General features: G+C 44.3%; 1 protein-coding gene across 3 annotated transcripts in view; it reads left to right on the plus strand.

The window, feature by feature from the left end:
* Positions 1-11,879: 11,879 nt before the first annotated feature.
* The window catches only part of LOC311092511 (poly(rC)-binding protein 3), a gene marked incomplete at its 3' end in the record, with an annotated part of 35,853 nt that continues 26,475 nt past the window's right edge, over positions 11,880-21,257 (plus strand). For 2 of the 3 annotated variants that reach the window (XM_084129277.1, XM_084129278.1), the window contains exon 1: positions 12,016-12,140. Of the gene's footprint in view, positions 12,141-21,257 lie in introns of all 3 variants that reach the window. The other variant, XM_084129276.1, reaches the window with a different exon arrangement.

Genomic DNA, 21,257 nt, shown 5'->3' on the forward strand with positions numbered 1-21,257 from the left:
TAACCCACCCCCACTGACTATCTGCGCATGCGCACCGGATGTTTATCTTAACTTGAACGAATCGTACTTTTGAGTCGGATCTTTTTAATGAACTCTTCATTGATCATTTCACAAAACTGGTCTGAATGATTCGTTCTGAATGAATCGGTTTCGAGTAAACTGACACTGAACTCTTCTCTGTCTCTGGGGAGTTTCATGAATCCCACTCTTATTTCCACTAAAATATTTGTCAGTCTTATCAATAATGAGTCAAAACAGAGCTGTTCAATCATAATGTAAAATTGTAGGCCAATAAAAATTTCCAATGATTTTTGGCAATTTCTCATTGGTCAACGTTTATCTACAACATAAATTATATACAGTTATTCATCAAACGTGAATTTTGAAGCCGATAATTCTGCAGCTGTGTAATGTGTTGCTTTGCCAAAAGAGGGCGCTCCAAGAATGGAGTTTAAGTGAGAAGGTGTTTTCTCATTTTATGATTTTGTTGACTGAGGTAAGATTGTATGTAAATAATATAAGATAATCTCTGAATAACACTATCAATAAATGTCTGAGCTTTACAAAGTATTTATTTGATATCTGTATACCCGAATGCACCCTTGTTTGTGTTTATTATAGAAAAAAAAAAGACCTTGTGAACAAAGGCGTCAAATAGACTGTTAAGGGTCCTTGTCAGTTACTGACAAGTTACTTATTTTATTTTATTTTTTCTCAGCCATTTATTCACAGCATTATTAAATGCTGTAAGAAGCTTCCATTCATCACTCTCTTTCTTATCCATGACATAATAAATCCTACATTAGCAGTCACATCACTTACTACTGAAGTCCAAGTGCCAAGAAAGTTCATTGTGCACATCACACTCTGTCTCTCTCTCTCTGTCTCTCTCTGAAAGGTTCATTTAGCTAATGGAAAATAACTTGGCTATTAATATAGTAAGTCATTATCTTTTATCACTGACAAAATACATACGACCAATATGGTCACGTCACACTTTATATTAGGTGTCTTTAATTACTATGCACTTACATAACAAAAATGTTAGGTAGCCTACAGTGTACTTATTGTTCGTGTTCATGTTGTGTTGCAAAACACTTTTGCTGCTATTGAGGTAGGATATGGTTATGGTTAGGAACAGGTTTGGTGGTATAGTTAGATTTATGGTTGGGTTAAGGGGAGGTCAACAGTGTAATTATAGATGTAATTACAAAAAATTACAGTTGTTATTACATGCACTTTTTTTTTTAAATATAAGTACACAATGTAAAAACGTATACACAAGTGTATTGTATACAAATAATTAATTTAAATGTTAGTAAATAGTAGTTAAAGACACTTAAAGTCAGCATGAAATCAAAATTGACGATTCTTGTTTATTATGGAATATTGTGGTATTTTTTATAAAGGAATTATCCGTGCACATCCATATTTTTTTAAAAACATCAATTTGCCCTCGTAATCTTGAATCAAAATACAAACTGTCACATGAGGTCACAGCAATAGCAAATATCAACGATCCAATCAATTTTTGATAGAAGAAATCAAGTCCGTTGACTTTTTTTTTCTTGTTTGAGAAGCCGTTTCACTCCGAGCAGCAATATTACATACATCAACAGTAAAGAACACAATGTTTGCATTTGCTTACATACTGTAGACTGCCGGTCCACAGAGATAATTTGGAATGCTTCTGTCATGGCTCGAAAGGAACAGTCAAGGATTCAATAGCAAGTGAATACTGGTGTTTATTAACACAAAAGTATAGCGGTAGTGCAGGTTCAGAAGGCAGACAGATAGCAGAATAACAGGCTCGGCAACGCAGGACTCAGTGGGCAGACAGCAAACGGACGATCCGCAAACGATCCTCAGAACAGGCAGATGAATCACAGAACAGGAACACAGGAACTAGCGTCCGATCCTCAGAACAGGCGGATGAATCACAGAACAGGAACACAGGAACTGGAGCGAGGAGAAAAGACTGTGAGCTGAGCCCGTGAACCTCCACAACCATCTGACAAAGACAAGACGAGGTGACAAACAATATATAGGACATTCTCATTCAGAACAGCTGGCGCTGATCAGCTCATCAACGATAACGAGCCGTGCTGATGAGCCGTGCCCATTCATACAACACGCACTCACATAGCGAGGGCGAGTCAATGAATCTATGAATCGTGACAGTACCCCCCCCTCCTAGGAACGCCGCCTGGCGTTCCCAGACACCCTTACCTGTCGATTGTAATCATCGATAAGGGAGGATGGATGTCCAGGATGTCCCTAGCAGGAACCCAACTTCTCTCCTCCGGACCGTAACCTTCCCAGTCCACCAAGTACTGGAAACCGCGTCCCCTCCGTCTTGAGTCCAGTATACGATTAACCGAATATGTAGGTTCCCCATCTACGAGTCGCGGCGGGGGGGGGGAACCGGGGCAGGCGGATTAATGTGAGAACGAAAAACGGGCTTTATTTTAGACACATGAAAGACGGGATGAATTCTCCTGTACGCTGGAGGAAGGTTTAGGCGGACTGCCACCGGACTAATGATTTTGGTGACAGTAAACGGGCCAATGAATTTGGGAGCAAGTTTATTAGAAACGGAGTGGAGAGGAATGTTCCTGGTTGAAAGCCACACCTTTTGACCAACGACGTATACGGGAGGCTTAGACCGGAGGCGATCGGCTTTAGCCTTGGTGCGCGCCCCCACCTGGAGTAGTCTCACGGTGCGGTGACACCTCTGGACGAAGGCGTGAGCAGAGGGGACCGCGACTTCGGATTCCAGACTGGGAAAAATTGGTGGCTGGTAACCTACACTACACTCAAACGGAGATAGGCCCGTGGACGACACTGGCAACGTATTGTGTGCGTACTCCACCATTGAAAGTTGCTGACTCCAGGAGGAAGGATTCTTGGAGACCAAACATCGTAACACCCTTTCCAAATCTTGGTTGGCTCTCTCGGTTTGACCATTGCTCTGGGGGTGAAACCCTGAGGACAGACTGACAGTCGCTCCCAGTAACTTACAAAACTCTCGCCAAAATTTGGACACAAACTGGGTTCCTGTCAGAAACCACGTCTATCGGGAGGCCATGTAAGCGAAAGACGTGTTCAACAATGGTCAACGCTGTCTCCTTGGCTGAGGGTAATTTGGGCAAGGGAATAAAATGAGCCGCCTTCGAGAACCGGTCCACCACGGTCAAAACGACCGGACGGAGGCGTTACCCCTTCTAAGGCCGACTTGACCTTCGACTCGACCTCCCATGTGAGTGTGGAGACAAATAGGGTCTCAGGTAAAATGCTCTCGGGAGTAGACGGGCGTTCGGAACGGTCAAAAATACGCGATAAAGAGTCGGGTTTGATGTTTTTGGAACCCGGGCGGTACGAGAGAGAAAAATCAGAACGACCGAAAAAAAGTGCCCACCGAGCCTGCCTGGAGTTCAATCTTTTGGTGGTTCTGATATATTCCAGGTTCTTGTGATCGGTCCAGATGATAAAAGGTACCCCCGACCCTTCTAACCAATGACGCCATTCTTCCAACGCTAACTTTACTGCCAACAACTCTCTGTTACCAATGTCGTAGTTACGTTCAGCAGGCGATAAACGACGGGACAAAAACGCGCAGGGATGCATCTTGTCGTCTGTGGGAGAACGCTGGGACAGCACTGCTCCTACCCCCACCTCTGACGCATCGACCTCCACCACAAACTTACGTGATGGATCAGGGGCAATAAGGATGAGGGCTGAAACGAAGCGGCCTTTCAGTTTAGCAAACACAGCCTCAGCTGTGTCTGACCACCTGAACGCCGTTCTGGGGGAGGTCAAGGCAGTCAGAGGCGCGGCTAGTTGGCTGAAGTTGCGAATAAAACGCCGGTAGAAGTTGGCGAACCCCAGAAACCTCTGTAGGGCCTTACGGGAATCTGGACTTGGCCACTCCACCACAGCCTTAACCTTCTCAGGGTCCATCCGTATTCCCTCAGACGAAACGATGTACCCTAGGAAAGGAACAGACTGTGCATGAAAATCGCATTTCTCCGCCTTGACAAAAAGCCCATTCTCTAGTAACCTTTGGAGCACTCGTCTGACGTGTTGAACGTGCTCCTGGAGAGACGAAGAAAAAATCAATATGTCATCCAGGTAAACATATATGAACTGATCTACCATGTCTCTCAACACGTCATTGACGAGTGCCTGGAAGACCGCTGGGGAGTTGGAAAGGCCGAACGGCATAACCAAGTATTCAAAGTGCCCCCTGGGGGTGTTGAACGCGGTCTTCCACTCATCCCCCTTCCTGATGCGAACCAAATGATATGCATTACGTAAATCCAATTTTGTGAAGACTGATGCTCCCTGCAACCTCTCGAAAGCTGAAGACATCAACGGCAAAGGATAAGTATTCTTTACCGTGATGCTGTTCAACCCCCGGTAATCGATACAAGGTCGCAGAGAACCATCCTTCTTCCCCACAAAAAAGAATCCCGCCCCCGCTGGAGAAGAGGAAGGGTGGATGAACCCGTTGCTAGAGAATCAGAAATATATTTCTCCATAGCCTCCCTTTCTGGAGCAGAAAGCGAATATAACTTGCCCTTAGGTAGACGTACCTGGAAGTAAATCTATAGCACAGTCATAGGGACGATGCGGAGGAAGAGAAGCAGCCCGGGACTTACTGAACACTTCCTTCAGGTCGAGGTACTCCGGTGGCACGTTAGACAGATTCACTGGCTCCTCCTGCAACACAGAACAAGAAACAGACGTAACAGCAGACGAAAGACATGAGGCATAACATAGATCACTCCAACCGGATACAGAGTTCTGACCCCACTCTATCCTGGGTCCGTGTTTAGCCAACCACGGATGACCCAGGACAATGGGAGCTTGAGGTGACTGGGTGAGGTAGAGTGAGACCCTCTCAGAGTGGTTACCCGAGGTGATGAGTGTGATGAGACCAGTGACGTGAGTAATTCCCGGGAGTTCCTGTCCATTTAGTGTGTGGATCGTGATGGTGTGTTCCAGGGCCGTGATGGGGATGTGAAGCTTGCACGCCAAAGAAAAGTCCATAAGATTGCCCTCCGCACCCGAATCCACCAGCGCCTGGCCGTTGAAGGAGCGTCTGCCCACTGGAGTCTCACCGGGAGGAAGGTGGCGTTCGAGGGTCTGGTCATGGATATCCCGCCCGACCGTCCTACCGCCGGGCTTGGCCTTTTAAAGGGCAGGTGGAGACGAAGTGGCCGGCCTCTCCACAGTAGAGACACAGACCTCTCGAACGGCGGTGTTCTCTCTCCTCCCGGGAAACTCCGTGAAATCCACCACTGGGGTCGGATACGGTCGATTCTCTCTCTGTTGTAGACGTGCATCGACCCGTAGTGCCAGTTCAACCAGTTCATCAAGAGTCTTGGGTAGATCCAGTGTGTAAATCTCCTTCTGAACACGGTCAGCCAACCAATGCAGGAACATGTCCCACTGCGCCCACTTCCATTTGCACTCGGCGGCCAACATCCGGAACTGGATGGAATAGTCGGAAACAGAGTTGTTGTTCTGACGGAGATCTGCAAGTTGGCGGGCCGCCTCGCGTCCGACGACCCCGCGGTCGAACACGCGCATCATCTCCTGCTCGAGTGCTTGGAACGAGGAGCAGCAGCTGTGTTGATTTTGCCACACCGCTGTTCCCCACAGAGCCGCGCGTCCAGACAACAGCGTCATGACTAGTGCCACTTTACTCTCCTCGGAGGAAAACGTCACAGGCTGAAGAGAGAAGTAAATCGAACATTTGGTTAAAAAGGTTCGACACATATTAGGTTCTCCTGAATACCTCTCGGGGGTGGGGATGCGCGGCTCCGGTCGGTTGATGTTGGGATTTTCCGGGGGAACAGGCGGGGGCGGTGCTGGCGCAGTGGGACCTCTCAGACGTTGTAATTGAGAGGTGAGCTCGGACACCTGCGTTACCAGAGCCTGTATCGCCCAACCCGAGGCACCGATCTGTTCATACTGACGATCCATGCGGGCGTGGTTACCGGCAAACATCTGCTCAAAACTGGCTGCACTCGCTGAATCCATGGTCTGGTCAGATGGTTCTGTCATGGCTCGAAAGGAACAGTCAAGGATTCAATAGCAAGTGAATACTGGTGTTTATTAACACAAAAGTATAGCGGTAGTGCAGGTTCAGAAGGCAGACAGATAGCAGAATAACAGGCTTGGCAACGCAGGACTCAGTGGGCAGACAGCAAACGGACGATCCGCAAATGATCCTCAGAACAGGCAGATGAATCACAGAACAGGAACACAGGAACTAGCGTCCGATCCTCAGAACAGGCAGATGAATCACAGAACAGGAACACAGGAACTGGAGCGAGGAGAAAAGACTGTGAGCTGAGCCCGTGAACCTCCACAACCATCTGACAAAGACAAGACGAGGTGACAAACAATATACAGGACATTCTCATTCAGAACAGCTGGTGCTGATCAGCTCATCAGTGATAACGAGCCGTGCTGATGAGCCGTGCCCATTCATACAACACGCACTCACATAGCGAGGGCGAGTCAATGAATCCATGAATCGTGACAGCTTCTAGCTAAACTTCTCCTCAACTGTATTCAACGTGAGGTGTCTGGCATCTCAAACGAGCCTATTGATAGCTTGCAGGTTATAAGGGAGTCTGGTTACTTCAAAGGTGACACATAACAATTTCATTGTACATTTTACACCCTTGCTTTGTACTGTGTTTGCATCAGCACCAAGTGAAATTATATTTATACTTGGCACTATCTGTTGCCTTACTCAAAAGTTCGAAAGTCAAATTAACTATTTCCTAAAACCAGAGGCTGACATAGATTCAAGAATATAAATCACATGGAAATTATGCACATTGACATCAACAGCATGCCATGTATTGTGTACTGTGCAGATGCATTAGGGTCCAGGTCAGGGGTGCAAAAGCTTTATGTGAGAGACAGACTCAAGCTGTCAAGCTATTGTCTTTTGTTACTCTGAGAATAAAGGAAATACAGCCTCTGGCTGTTGAGATGGACACATGATTCTCCAGTGTTAGAGCAATGGTGCATTAAATCTAAGCCCCCATCTACACACATTTTGGTGTTGAAATGTGTAAAAAAAAAAAAACCTGTACAAATGATTCCACATTTTTTGCTAGGTAATTTATTATGATTTGGTATAATTTAACCCTGTAAAACCTGACATTTAAAAATAGTTAGGAAAAACAATTTTATTCTTATGGAACAGATTATTGAAGACAATTTTTTTAATTTTAAAAAAGTTTTTGTATAATGTGTTTTTGTTGAGTATTATATTATCAGGATTATGTCTTGTTAGTTGTGTTTTTATTCCTTTGTCTTGTTTTCATGTTTACCCTTTCAGTTTAGTCTTTAGCGTGTCCTAGTTAGTTTCCTTAGTTAATGATTATGTTAATCTGTCTATCATTAAGTTCCCTTGTTAACCCTGTGTATATACTCCCTGTCCTTTTCAGGCTTTTGTCAGTTCTTGTGTCGTGCTAAGTGGTGTTAACGTGTCTATTTCCTTGCGTATACTCATTGTTTTGCCTGTATTGCCAGTACTGCCTGTGATTTCTCTGCATCATGCATCTCCTTAAATTCAACATTTCTGTTAGGATCACTATCGTCAAAGATGATTGACAATTAGCATACAGTTTGGATTGGCGGTATGGTCCTGTTCTGGGTAAGAACTCCCTGCCCATCCATGCAGCTTAGCATGGATAAGAGCAGCAACAACTCCCCTCAGGGTAAACAGAACAGAACCAATATTCAAGTATAGCAGATAATATTAATCTTCAATGATTTAATGTAACCTTATTCAAGAAAAATGAGTCTGATTCAAAGAGGAATTTTAGAAGGCCAATCCTGACTGGACAAGAGGAGGAACTGGGGATGGAGGAGGGTAATTAGCTCCTGAGCAACGGGGATGCTGTGATAGACGTTGTATTGCTAGGTAGACGTGGATCAACTAAGAGTCAGCTGATGCAAGCTTGACTGACGTGACCTGCCAGAACTAGCGCTTGATTTATCTGGCACATATCTGATACATCAGGCTTTTAATGCACATATAGTATAATAACGTGTTCATTCTTCATAAATTAAACAACAGCCATCAGCGGCCAATTTTCCACACCACAAACTGACATCTTAATAGCAAACACACACATTCTCCCCTCCTTCTCTCCGCTCTTGGAGGCAGAAGTCTCCAAACTCATCCTTTACAATCACCCTACATCCTGTCTGCTTGATCCTACCCCCACTCATCTCCTTCAAGCCATTTCTTCTTCAGTTGTACCTGCACTCACTTACATCATCAACACTTCTTTCCACACTGGTACCATTCCCACAGCATTTAAGCAGGCTCGAATAATCCTACTGCTTTAGAAACCCTCTCTAAATCCAGCACTTTTAGAAAACTACAGATCGCCCTACGTGTTCAACCAATTCTCTACCTTTCTTACACAGAACAACCTCCTGGACAACAACCAATCTGTGAAGCTTGGTGACTGGCAAGAGCAGATTCCAAATCTTCAGTACACATCTTGCTGGATCTGTCTGCTGCTTTTGACACAGTTAACCACCAGATCCCCCTGTCAACCCTCATAACAAAGGGCATCTCAGGAACCACACTCCAATGGTTCAAGTCTTACCTCTCAGATAGCTCCTTCAGGGTGTTGTGGAAGGGTGAGCTGTCTTAAGTCCCAACATCTAGTTACTGGGTGCCTCAGCTCAATTCAACCTTGTGAAGACAGAACTGCTTGTGGTCTCAGCCAACCCAACACTTCATCACAAGTTCTCCATTCAGATAGGTTTGTCAATCAACTCAATTTGCCTTATATAATATTAGGAAGATCAGGCCCTTCATATTGGAACAGACTACACAACTCCCTGTCCAAACACTTGTTCTATCCAGACTAGACTATTGTAATGATCTCTTGGCAGGCCTTCTAGCATGTACTGTTAAACCCCTGCAACTGATCCAGAATGCTGCAGCAAGAGTGGTCTTTAACAAGCCAAAGAGAGCGCACGTCACACCTCTCTTCATAAACTTGCACTGGTTGCCAATTGCCGCTCGCTTCAAATTCAAGGCACTGATGTTTGCCTACATAACAAGCACTGGCTCTGGACCCCTATACTTAAACTCACTACTTCAGACTTACGTGCCCTCCAGAAGCTTGTGGCGTGAACGGCGCCTTTTGGTGCCATCCCAAAGAGGCACAAAATTACTTTCACAGGCATTTACTTTGACTTTTCCATGCTGGTGGAATGATCTGCCTAATTCAACCCGAGCTGCTGAGTTTTTAGCCATTTTCTAGAAACGACTGAAGACGCATATTTTTTGTTGTCAACACTTGACCCAATACTAACGCTTACTATATATCTATTATATATTAAAAATGCCTTGCTACGTGTACTGTGCTAGACTAACTGGGACTAGTCAAAGCTCTTGCATATTGTTGCCCTATTGTTGGTTTGATTACTTCTATTGTTCTCCTCATTCGTAAGTCACTTTGGATAAATGCGTCTGCTAAATTATTAAATGTAAACATAATTACTCGTAAATACTGAGCATATAAAGAAGGAAAAAACACCTACATTTTATTCAGATGCCCATTGATTGATACTCTATACAACAAGGAACATTCAGGCCCTATATAGCCTAATCTTTGGTCCCATGCAGGTGAGATAGAGCCTACCCATAAAACATGCGTCCTCATTACTGTAAATTTAAGCAACAACCCATGTCTGAACCCTGATATTTCACTGCTTCTCAAACCTGATAACATGAGAATTCCACTTTCACAGGTATCAAGCTCACTGTCCTCACTTTCTTTTCTTTCACAACAATGATTAGTTTGTTGTATTGCCATACCAGCATATATGGCTTATTTTCATGACAAGATCAATGTATTTTAAAAGAAACAAATAGTAGTAACATACAGTAGTACTAATACACAACAACTGACAACCAAATCACATCATAATAACAAACCTTATACAATGGTTATTATGAATTGTTATGCCATAAGGCTCATCAGGTTCATAAGTTAAATAAATATGTGTTGCTAATTAGTGAATATAGTCAATAGACTATTCTGTAATACTACTTTGTAGAGTGGCCTGTACTGTGTATTGAGTTTGCCTATAGGATGCTTCTTTGTCCTTCATGCCTCTCTGGGCCCATTAGATAACTGAAATGATATGTGTGTACCAGGGAATGTCGATGACTGAACTGAGGCTGTTCTCCTTGCTGGGGGCAATGCAGACTGGGTATTGTGATAGAGAGGTACCATAGTGACATGTCATACACTCATTAAGTTCAATATCTCCAAACTTGCCCTAGAAAGTATATCAAACCCTATACTGTTCAATGAATGCCGTTAAATAATACCCTAAAGGTGTCATATTATGTTGTTTTAATAATGAAATTATTTTCCCTGAGGTGAACTTATGATGTAAGTAAAGTTTTTTTTTCCTAGGACCATTTTTCACTCTTTCTCTTACTTAAAACAGTCAATTTTATAAGCAAAAATCCACATTTTACTTATGTTGACATATAATTTTAAATATAGCATCAACTCAAAACTTTCACTTTAATAATAAAATAAAACTAGAAACATCATGCCTGAACAGACAGGAAGAGTATATATATATATATATATATATATATACATATATATATATACATATACATATGTATATATATATATATACACTGTGTGTTTCTGACTTGTCATTCAGTCGAGGTACAGGCTTAGCATCCAATATCTCCAAAGAAGAAGGGGGTTGGAAAGTGATTGTGCGACAATTTACAGCAAAGATGCCAGAACATCAACTTTATTTCCTTTGATTGGGCAGCCTTTCTTTTCACAGCAATCTGGAGCTTCAGTTTCAATGTGGAGCAAATTTAATGCTCTATTTGTGTCATTTTCCCAGGGGCCATTCAATAGTGAGCAGGCTGCGTATCACCCTTCGTTATGGTCGCAGCAAAGATCACAAACCAATTTGTAAAGTTTTTACAAACTCTATCATGACGATCTTTTCTATGTAATAAGTGTGAATGTTTTTAAGAAGGAGGCCAAGTAAAGCCCATAGGAACATATTATAGTGACTTGGTTTTGTAGCAATTAGAATAAAGTGGGATAAAAAGCACATTATTTGTATTTTATATACACACACACACACACACACAGATATATATATATATATATATATATATATATATATATATATATATATATATCCCCCTCTAATGTCCCATGTAAGTACAATAATAGAGAATATATGTACACTGACTTTCTGAACGGAGTACTTCAGTCATAATGACTGGAGCTTAATCCCTTCATAACTGTCCTGACATCGCTATGGATTTGCTCTGGGTCACTTAATCCATGGAGGAGAACGCTAAAGCTCATTGTAATTCTGGGCTGGCTTGAGCATAGAATTGAAAGTGGAGTACATTTTGGCAGCAACGTAACATTAAAGGACAGCCTGTCACCATAATTCACGACTGCGTGCTGTAGAATATAAAGATGTAAATACTCTGTCAATATCACTGAGGAAAGTGGTCATTGTTGCTATGAAGTTAGTAGCTATTATACTCTACGTCTTTGGTTTGAAACACTGGTGCTTTGTTTGGTGATGTGGGGCAGGGGGTGATTAGGAGATTTACTTATGTTACTCATTGTAGGAGTAAATATCTATCATCATAACCAGGACACCATCCGGGTAAAGAACACAGATGACACAGATGAGTGTCATCCAATTGTTTTTGCTGAATCGCCAGAGTGTCTCATTGGACAGATCCGAATATCTTGCAGGAGGGGAAACCCCTGTGCCCCTGCACCAATGGTCTCCTGACCCGTTTTCAGCTCTTCACAACACTGTCCGAAGATCAAAACCGAACCCCAAAATCAGTCCAACTGCATTTTGTCATTATTCTGTTTCGCCACAAAGTCACGTGTTGTGACATTGTGTTCACATGACTCCATCTTCTAGCCAATCGGATGCCACCTTTCAATCTGAGTTAACCAAGAGGATAGGGAAAAAATTATTTTCCCTTTGCCTGTCATTCGGTTTTTATTAATCTTTTCGCAAACGTCGAAAGTGGTGGCCATCTGCTTCCAGTAGCACCAAAGGTAAAGCCTGTTTTCAAGCTTCTATATTTAGGGTTTTCTGAGGTTGTTTTAGTATGATGTTTTGTTTTGAATGTTTATTATGATATGCAATCAAAATTTGAAATAAAATGGAAATTGATAATATGTAACCTACAAATTATGATATTTTTTCTCAGGGTATTTTTGCATTCATTTTGATTGAAAACAAACACACAAATGTTGACATTATACTTAATTTTCACTTATCTTACTATAAATAGCATCACAAAATTATCAAGATGTTGGTTTAAAACACCTTTACCGTATACGCTTTGGAACTAGTTTTGTTTTCTAGGCCGACCGTAGGTCAAACACATCATTAATTCATGAATCGCTACAACTATTGTTTAAACCTTGCTGGACATTGTTCGGAAATGGCTGGATATGATTCATGAGGACATTCCTAAATGAGTCAATACACCTAATTAAACAAATACAAAAGAGCAATATATGTTTGAGAAAAGTGTGGCTATCTCTTGGGAGAACTGGTCAATTAGATGTCCTTTATTTCTTCCTCACTGCTGCCTGAACAACAATATGTACATTTAACTAAGCTTTTGTAGGATAATTTAATTACAGGGTAATTACCACGAGACTTGTCTATGGATATCTGCACCGCCTTTGTATGTGACAGATAGTTGAGGTGGCATTGTGCCGGAATTGACTTTGATCAGAACTGAAAATATCAGGGAAAAAAAGAACTGTACAGCCATTATACAGATTATCATCATCATAAAATGGCTATATCAATTCATTCACTTGGTTTTCTGGGTGATTCACAATCTGATTTAAACCTTAAAGTCATTTTTGGCTATCCATGAGTATGCAACATTTATGCAACATAAAACAATTAAACTAAATAAGTAAGTTAATGCTAAAAGATGTCTTTATGTCTTATATCAGAACCTCCTTAGCAATATTTGCTTAATAGTGCCTATATAGCAGGTAGACAACTACAAAAATCATAATCTGTGAACACTAAATGTTTCCATTATTTTACACAGTTAGAAGCTATCAAACTGAGTGAATGCTTTACAGAGACAGTGACAATGTAAGTAGAACTGCTATCATTCAAGAAAATGTTATGTTTCGTATTTCTTGGATGGATCACAAGTTTCAGAAAATAATTTTGTTTTCTTATTACTGTTCCTGAATTCTAACTAATTAGTTGGTTTATTAAATATAAAACCACCTTTCTAAATGTTGTCTCAGTGTAATTGTGAGTTTGTGTTCAATCAGTAATTACTTGTGTCTTCCTTTGAAGTTCAGTTTACTAAATAATATCTGTTCCCACAGTGGATGGGACAATATTATAAAATGATATGACAATAATATATAAAAATATATATATTATGGCACAATAAATCCCAGAAATCATTCCCCTTCATGCATGTTGCAAGATGACCAAGTTACGATTACAGTTAAAAGTTACAATTAAGGACATTGCATATAATAAAAATAAAGTCTGATTACAGTGGTCTCTTTTTAATGTTTTTCATTGTTAATATCTCCTTCCTGTATTTAATGCAGTTCATGCCTCGGTAGGTTTAAATAAGAGACGTCATTCTTTATTGGAACTAAAACCGTAGTCACATTGCAGAGAGGGAAGACCCTCTTCTACAATACTTTTTTTTTTCTACATTGAACGCAATGCAGAGATGCGCAATGGAAACAGGGGGAGCTTTTTCTGAGCATTGCTCAGCCATGCACAAAGCGTGCTTAATTTAATAGCCGCTACAGAGGAAGAGGCCAGAAGCTCTTTAGTAGAAAGCTTGACCCACTTTCCCAATCAGATGTCATGAGCAGTGCTGCTCTTACAATGCTATATGCACAGGACAAAATCACTGATGGTGCTTCTGAAAATAGTGGGGGTTCTCTGATAGTTAAACTATGTAAGCCATGGTACTTAAGTAGACTGTGAGGTTGAATTTTTAATACGTAATTACTCTACATTCAGCGGTATAATGTCATTACTTGATAAATTGTGCAATAGTATTTAAAAAAAATATTATACAGACATGATATTGCTGTCTTAATATAAAAAAGGATGAAAACCATGAAAAAAAAAAGAATGGTTGAATCAAGCCAGACTTGATTTTTGGGTTGGGTGTAACTAAAATACAAAGTGCCAGTGAAAAACAAAAGAAATGGCCAAGAAGATTGTATAGAAAGAAGCAGTAGAATGTATTTTAAAGAGGAAGATAGTTCTAAGGGCAGCTTATATAATTTTTAATATCAAAACATACTAAATGATTTTCGCCTTTGTTTATTTAAAAAAAAACGATTTAAATAGTACATTTATTGATAGTTTAAATCTAATATATATATTATAATAATTTCATGAATTAATAAGCCTCTGCACATACTGTAAACACAGCAAGAGATAGCAGGTGTCTGCAATCCCTGATACAGAGTCAGCTTTTGCATTTCACTAATCGTTAAGGTTTGGATTTAGCTCTGTGAAACTTTTCTCAGACCAGCAGTTACAGACAACTTTATCCTGGAGCAATAATCGAAAACAATAGGCAGTGAAAACTTCCACCATCAATTATCTATGTGCAAGCTGAGGTCATAAGTGTATGTTGTTGGCATTAAAGCATGCCTTATTTACAACAGCAAATAAGGAAACTGATTTGGAAAATGATTGTGGTGTGTGCGTTAGCTAGTCAGTGAAATCTGCTATGCTAATATATTATTACAACTGTTTTCGCTGAGGGTGATCCTACATCTTTTGATAGTGTTTAGCACCCTCAAGCATTCTGGTAGAACCAGACTGGCTGCATAATGCTGCTTATTTACAATTTAAGTGTGAGTGCTAATGTCTAACTTACTAATAAAAGAAAACAAGAAAGCTGGATTCTGTTTTTTAGTGCATAGACTTTTTCATCAGTGTGTTCATGTGTAGAAACGATGAAATTATGAGTTTGAAAAACAGAATGAGTTTGCTAATTTGAAGCAAACATGCCTCAAATGGTGCCATATGTGGCCATTTTGTTTCTGCACAACCTCATCACATCAGACAGAAGTGAAACTCTAATTAGATAACAATGCAAAAACAAAGCTCCTACACTCTCTTTAGTAGGTGCCTTCCTCAGATGCATTATGCACCCAAAAGTATTTCAGAATCAAAACTGATTCATCTATGATCCCCTTTGCACAAAACAATGCCATCTGTTTTGGCCTGATTGGCCCTTATGAAAGTGTGTTGTGTATAATGCTCACTCATGATTAATGGCTCATCCTACTGTGATTAAAAAAAAAAAATCTTAAAAAAATGTATAATGTTCAACATGCTCTTGAGCTTTCAATATTTGAAATCATCAAGATGTGAATTGTCTCTATGACACGCAACCTCTTTTTTATAACTCAGGAAGTTTATTTGCCATTCGCTTCTAGTCTTCAGGCCTGGCACAGATCGTAGTGGATTTCTGTAGATTATTTTTGCTGTTAAGAGGGACTGGATACCAACCGCTGGATGTTGTTAATCTGGATTAAAGTCTTTGCATAATCTGCCATCCTGTGGGAGATTGGAGGACATCTGGCTAGATCTCATCCATCTCTATCTGTCCCTCTATCTGTCCCTACCACTGCCTGCTGGTCTGAGATGTGCAAAGCATCATTCTCAACATTCTCAATTTGAGACTTGTAGCTTATTTAGATGAATGTCTCTTGTTTTCCGAAAAGCTTTTCTTTTTTATACAGTCTATACTCTATTGTTTGAACTATAAAACGTACTCGGTTACCTAATGTAACCTCGGTTCTCTCTAGAAGAGGGAACGAGTATTGCGTAAGTTGCTTACGCTACGGGAAAGTCTTCTTTCTTCGAGATCTGAAGCCAAAAATTATCCTTAATTTTGTATTCATTGTCAACGCAGTGCGGCAGCCGGCAGACCAAGGCAGGCTGTATAAGCGTGCTCATTGGCTGCTCGGCGGCAACTGCTTAAGCCTATCAGTGAGCCTCGTGAAACGTGGCCTCCAATGAGGGCGCTTCGCGCCCTCCACACCCTTCTAACCGTCAAGATGGGTGTGGCCAGTGTGTATATAACGAGGGCTCACAGGCTGAATATCTGGTTTTCGTAGTCTGAAGCGCAAAAGCTCGTGGCGCGACACGGCAGGTTACGCAATACTCGTTCCCTCTTCTAGAGAGAACCGAGGTTACATTAGGTAACCGAGTACGTTCTCTTACGAGAGGTTCTCTCGTATTGCGTAAGTTGCTTACGCTACGGGAACCCCTTGTCAATGCCGTGCGTGCCGAGCATCCAGCAAATGAATCCCAGGGAGACCGGGGAAAAACATTCTGCTGGAACAGGTGGCCGGTCGGAGAGACGGGCCAACACAGTACAAAGCACTTCACTCAGTGTATAAAATAGAGCGGCGCGGCCGGTCTATAAGTATATATCAGTGCAAAACAGTGGGGCCGGCAGCGCGAGCCCACACAGTACATAAGCACACATTAGGGTAAGAAAAGAGCTACATCATCTGTCTTTTACGAAGAGAATAACCCCCCGCGCAACAGAGTGGAAGACGGGCGGCCAGCAGTGCGGGCCAGCACCGGTAAACAGCACGTAACGGGGAATGAGAAACAGAGCGGCCCAGCCGGTCTGAGTATAAAACACTTCACCCTAAGTACCATACCAGAAATAACGCCAGCATGTGAACGTAGTCTGCACATAAGCGACTGGGCATCCATGTCACTTATACTGACAGCAATTTAGTCTGTAAGGCGGGAACTTCCAGGTTATAAAACCTCACGAATGTCGATGGGGAGGCCCAGCCCGCCGCCATACAAATATTGTGGATAGAAATTCCACTGGACCAGGCCCACGAAGAGGCCATGCCTCTAGTAGAGTGGGCTCTGATACCCAGAGGGCACTGCAGGTGTTTGGAGGCATAAGCTGCTGCAATCGCGTCCACTATCCACCTGGACAGGCTCTGTTTCGAGGCGGCGAGACCCTTGGTGCGTCCGCCGAAGGAAACAAAGAGCTGCTCGGAACGCCTGAAAGTGGCGGAGCGCGTGATGTAAACTCTCAGCGCCCTGACAGGGCATAGGAGGTTATCACTGTCCCCATTATCGGATGCTGGCAGAGCCGAAAGGGAAATGATTTGTGCCCTAAAAGGGGTTCCAATCGCTTTGGGGATGTAACCGTGTCTCGGTCTGAGAATGACTTTCAAGTCGTTCGTTCCGAACTCAAGACATGCAGGGCTAACAGATAGCGCGTGCAAATCCCCCACGCGTTTTACTGAAGACAGAGCTATCAGAAAAACGGTGTTGAGCGACAGGTACTTTAAATCCACGGATTCAAGCGGTTCAAAGGGAAAAGCCTTCAGGGCCTCCAGGACCAAGGACAGATCCCAAATAGGAACCGAGGGGGACCGCGGGGATTCATCCGTCTAGCTCCTCTGAGGAAGCGGATAATAAGCTCGTTCCTTCATATTGCCTGGCCGCGCGTCGTCTCAGCGAACGCTGCAATAGCCGCCACATACACTTTGAGCGTGGAAGGGGACCTGCCCTTGTCCAACAGCTCTTGTAGGAAGGAGAGCACCCGTGGGACCCCACATGCACGTGGATCCAAGCTCTTAGTAGCGCACCATTTAGAAAACACCGACCATTTAGACGCGTAGAGCCGTCTCGTGGAGGGAGCTCTAGACTGCGTGATCGTGTTCACGACCCCTTCTGGCAGGTCAACGGGTATCCGTTGATTACCCATGCATGCAGAGACCATCGTTCTGGATGGGGATGCCAGATCGATCCACCGGCTTGAGAGAGGAGATCCTTTCTCACCGGGATCGGCCATGGGGATGAGTGCGACAGCCTCACTAGCTCTGGGTACCAGGTTTGGTTCTCCCAACGCGGGGCTATAAGAAGCACTGGGTGGTGCGTTTCCCTGATCCTCGTAATGACCTGTGGTAACAGGGAGATCGGGGGAAAAGCGTACAGCGGGAGGCTGGGCCATGTCTGGGACAGCGCGTCCTCGCTTTTCGAGAAAAATTTCGGGCAGTGAGCGTTGTCTCTCGACGCAAAGAGGTCGACCTCCGCTCTGCCGAATAGGCGCCAGAGAAACTGGACTGTCTGGGGGTGCAGGGACCATTCTCCCGGGGGAATGATGTCTCTGGACAGTCTGTCTGGACCGACATTCAGGTGGCCCGGCACGTGCGCGGCTCTCAGCGAGCGCAACGAGCGGTGAGCCCACACGAGAAGGCGTTCTGCTTGCACAGGTTCCTGGATCTGACACCGCCCTGTCGGTTCACATAGGATACCACGGACATGTTGTCCGAGCGAACTAGCACATGGTGATCCTGTATGAATGGGAGGAAGCGCTTGAGCGCGTTCTCGACCGCTATCATCTCCAAACAGTTTATGTGGAGGCATTTCTCCTGGTCTGACCACAGGCCAAAGACCGGTTTGCCCTCGAAAAGAGCGCCCCAACCTGAGGTGGAAGCGTCCGTCGAGATAACTTTGCGGTGTGAGATGGCTCCCATTGTCACTCCCCACTGGTACCAGTCGGCCGCTAACCAGGGCTTCAGTGCTGAAACGCAGCTCTGAGTCACTCTGATTCGAATGCCGCCGGAAGCCCAGGCTCTGTGAGGCACTCGGGCATTCAGCCAGCGTTGTAGCGGGCGCATACGTAACAGACCCAGCTGAAGCACTGCTGCAGCTGAAGCCATACAACCCAGCATCCTCTGAAATGTCTTGAGAGGTGCGGTGCTGCCCGGCTGGAAGGACGCGGCCAGGTGTCGAATGCAGCGCGCGCTGTGTCGACAGGCGGGCCGTCATTGCCACAGTGTCCAGATCCAAACCCAGAAAAGAGGTTGATTGACTGGGCACTAATGAGCTCTTGGTCCAGTTGACCGTGAGCCCCAGGATGTCCAGGTGGCTTAGAAGCACTGTTCTGTGGGCGATGAGTTCGGCCTCTGACTGTGCTAGAATTAGCCAATTGTCCAAGTAGTTCAGAATTCGCATTCCCCGACCCCTCAGGGGAGCGAGAGCCGTGTCCATGCACTTCGTAAATGTACGGGGTGCCAACGACAGGCCGAAAGGCAGGACGGTGTACTGATATACCTGACCGTCGAAGGCGAATCTCAAGAATGGCCTGTGACGGGGTATTATCTGGATCTGAAAGTACGCGTCTTTTAAATCGAGAGATATAAACCAGTCCCTCGGGCGAATTTGCGTGAGAATTTGCCTGGTTGTGAGCATTTTAAACGGTCTTCTCATAAGAGCCTTGTTCAAACGTCTAGATCCAAAATTGGTCTGAGAGCTCCGTCCTTCTTGGGAACGAGGAAATAACGGCTGTAAAAGCCAGACTCGCTCATAGAAGGGGAAACCGGTTCTATAGCCCCTTTGCACAGAAGTGTAGCTATTTCTGCTCGAAGTAGATGTGCTACTTCTCCATTCACTCTCGTCTCGGTACGTGCCTGAAAGCGCAGGGGGCGGCGAGCGAACTGCAGAGTATAGCCCTTTTTTACTGTGCTTAGCACCCATTCTGATGCGCCTGGAATAGCTTCCCACGCTATTGAGTGTGAAGCCAGGGGCAGAATGGCCTCCGGGCTCTGATCGCCGCGCGTCGCGGGCTCAAGAGCTCGAAACGGAGGGGTGGGCGCAGCGCGCGCGCTCTTGGTGCTTAGATACGGCGGATCGCACGCAGCGATAGCTGGCCGTTTTACACACAGTGTCCCGGTGGCTTGGACGGGGAACATATAGTGTGAGGCGCGAGGGCGGCGTCGGGGGCGAAATGTTCGTTAGTATGTGTGAGCGCTCGAGGGCGGGCACAGGACTTACATTTAAAACATGACCGGTCGTGAGAGGCCGTGTGACAGAGCGGGCAGTGAGTAGGTGTGGGCACGGTGAGGTGGACACGTGACCTACTTTTAACACTCGAGCGGCTTCTGCCTGCTTTATGAGAGTGGGCTCTGTGAGAGACACGGGATTTATAGTGCTTGTGTGCAGGGGTGAACACGGAAACGTGGGCACATTCACTGTATTTGAAAACACATACGGCGTGAGCCGTGCAACCAGACATTATGCTCATTTGAGATTTCTCTGGGTCGCCGTGAGAACGGTGGTTGCGCGCAGGCGAGCGGGTAGGTATATCGGCTCGTTGACTGCGAGGTAAACATCTGCAGTAGCCGTGGCAACGGGGACTGACAGAGCGTGAAGCTTTGACAGTGGTCCAGCCGCAGCGGGACTTAACCGTCTTTTCTTCCCTCGTGTTTAGACGCTCATAAATACTCGAGCACCATGAGTAGGAGTGGTACGAGAGGCGGGTTCGTTTTCTGTATGTAAGAAAAACTGGCCGCGAGCTCGGAGAAGCGAACAGCATAAATTTTTATCTGCCGCGAGAGCCGGGATCGAACACAGGTCTCTGTGTTCGATCCCGGATTTCTTGCGCGAAAGCCTATGATTCTGCCACTGAACCACAGGGGAGAACACATTACCTTTTAGTTAGCGTGAGGATATAAGAGAGCGACCTCATGTTTGTTTGCAGGCGTGCGTGTATAAAAACAGGCTCGTTTACTGCAATAGTAATATTTCCAGCCGCCTGAACTTAAGAGGGGACTGAGAAATGTGTGAGAATTGGATAAAACACTCTCTCTCCTCTTTTCGCCGGTGAGTGAGGCGCGCGCTGAACGTTGCTCGTGACCGTCCGCTCTGTTATCCCTTGTGAACGGCGCAATCTGCGCGGCCCAACAAGGGGGAGAGCGGGTTCGCTTTCTGTATGTAAGAAAAGCTGGCCGCGAGCTCGGAGAAGCGAACAGCATAAATTTTTAACTGCCGCGAGAGCCGGGATCGAACACGGGTCTCTGGCGCGAAAGGCTAAGATTCCACCTCTGAGCCACAGGGGAGAATACAATTATAAGAGAGCGTCATCATGTCTTGTGACGGCGTTTGCTTGCAGGCGTGCGTGTATTTATAACAGGCTCGTATACTGCGATATGAACAATTCCAGTCGCCTGAACTTAAGAGGGGACTGAGAAATGTGTGAGAAATGGAGGTAGGTCCGGCCACAGCGGGACGAAAACACTCTGTTCTCCTTTTCGTCGGTGAGTTTCGCGCGAGGACGGAGTAGCTTTCTTGTAACGTAAAGAGAGCTCCAAGAC

The sequence above is a fragment of the Abramis brama genome (genome assembly GCF_963993115.1).
Source record: "Abramis brama genome assembly, chromosome: 11".
Classification (NCBI taxonomy): domain Eukaryota; kingdom Metazoa; phylum Chordata; class Actinopteri; order Cypriniformes; family Leuciscidae; genus Abramis; species Abramis brama.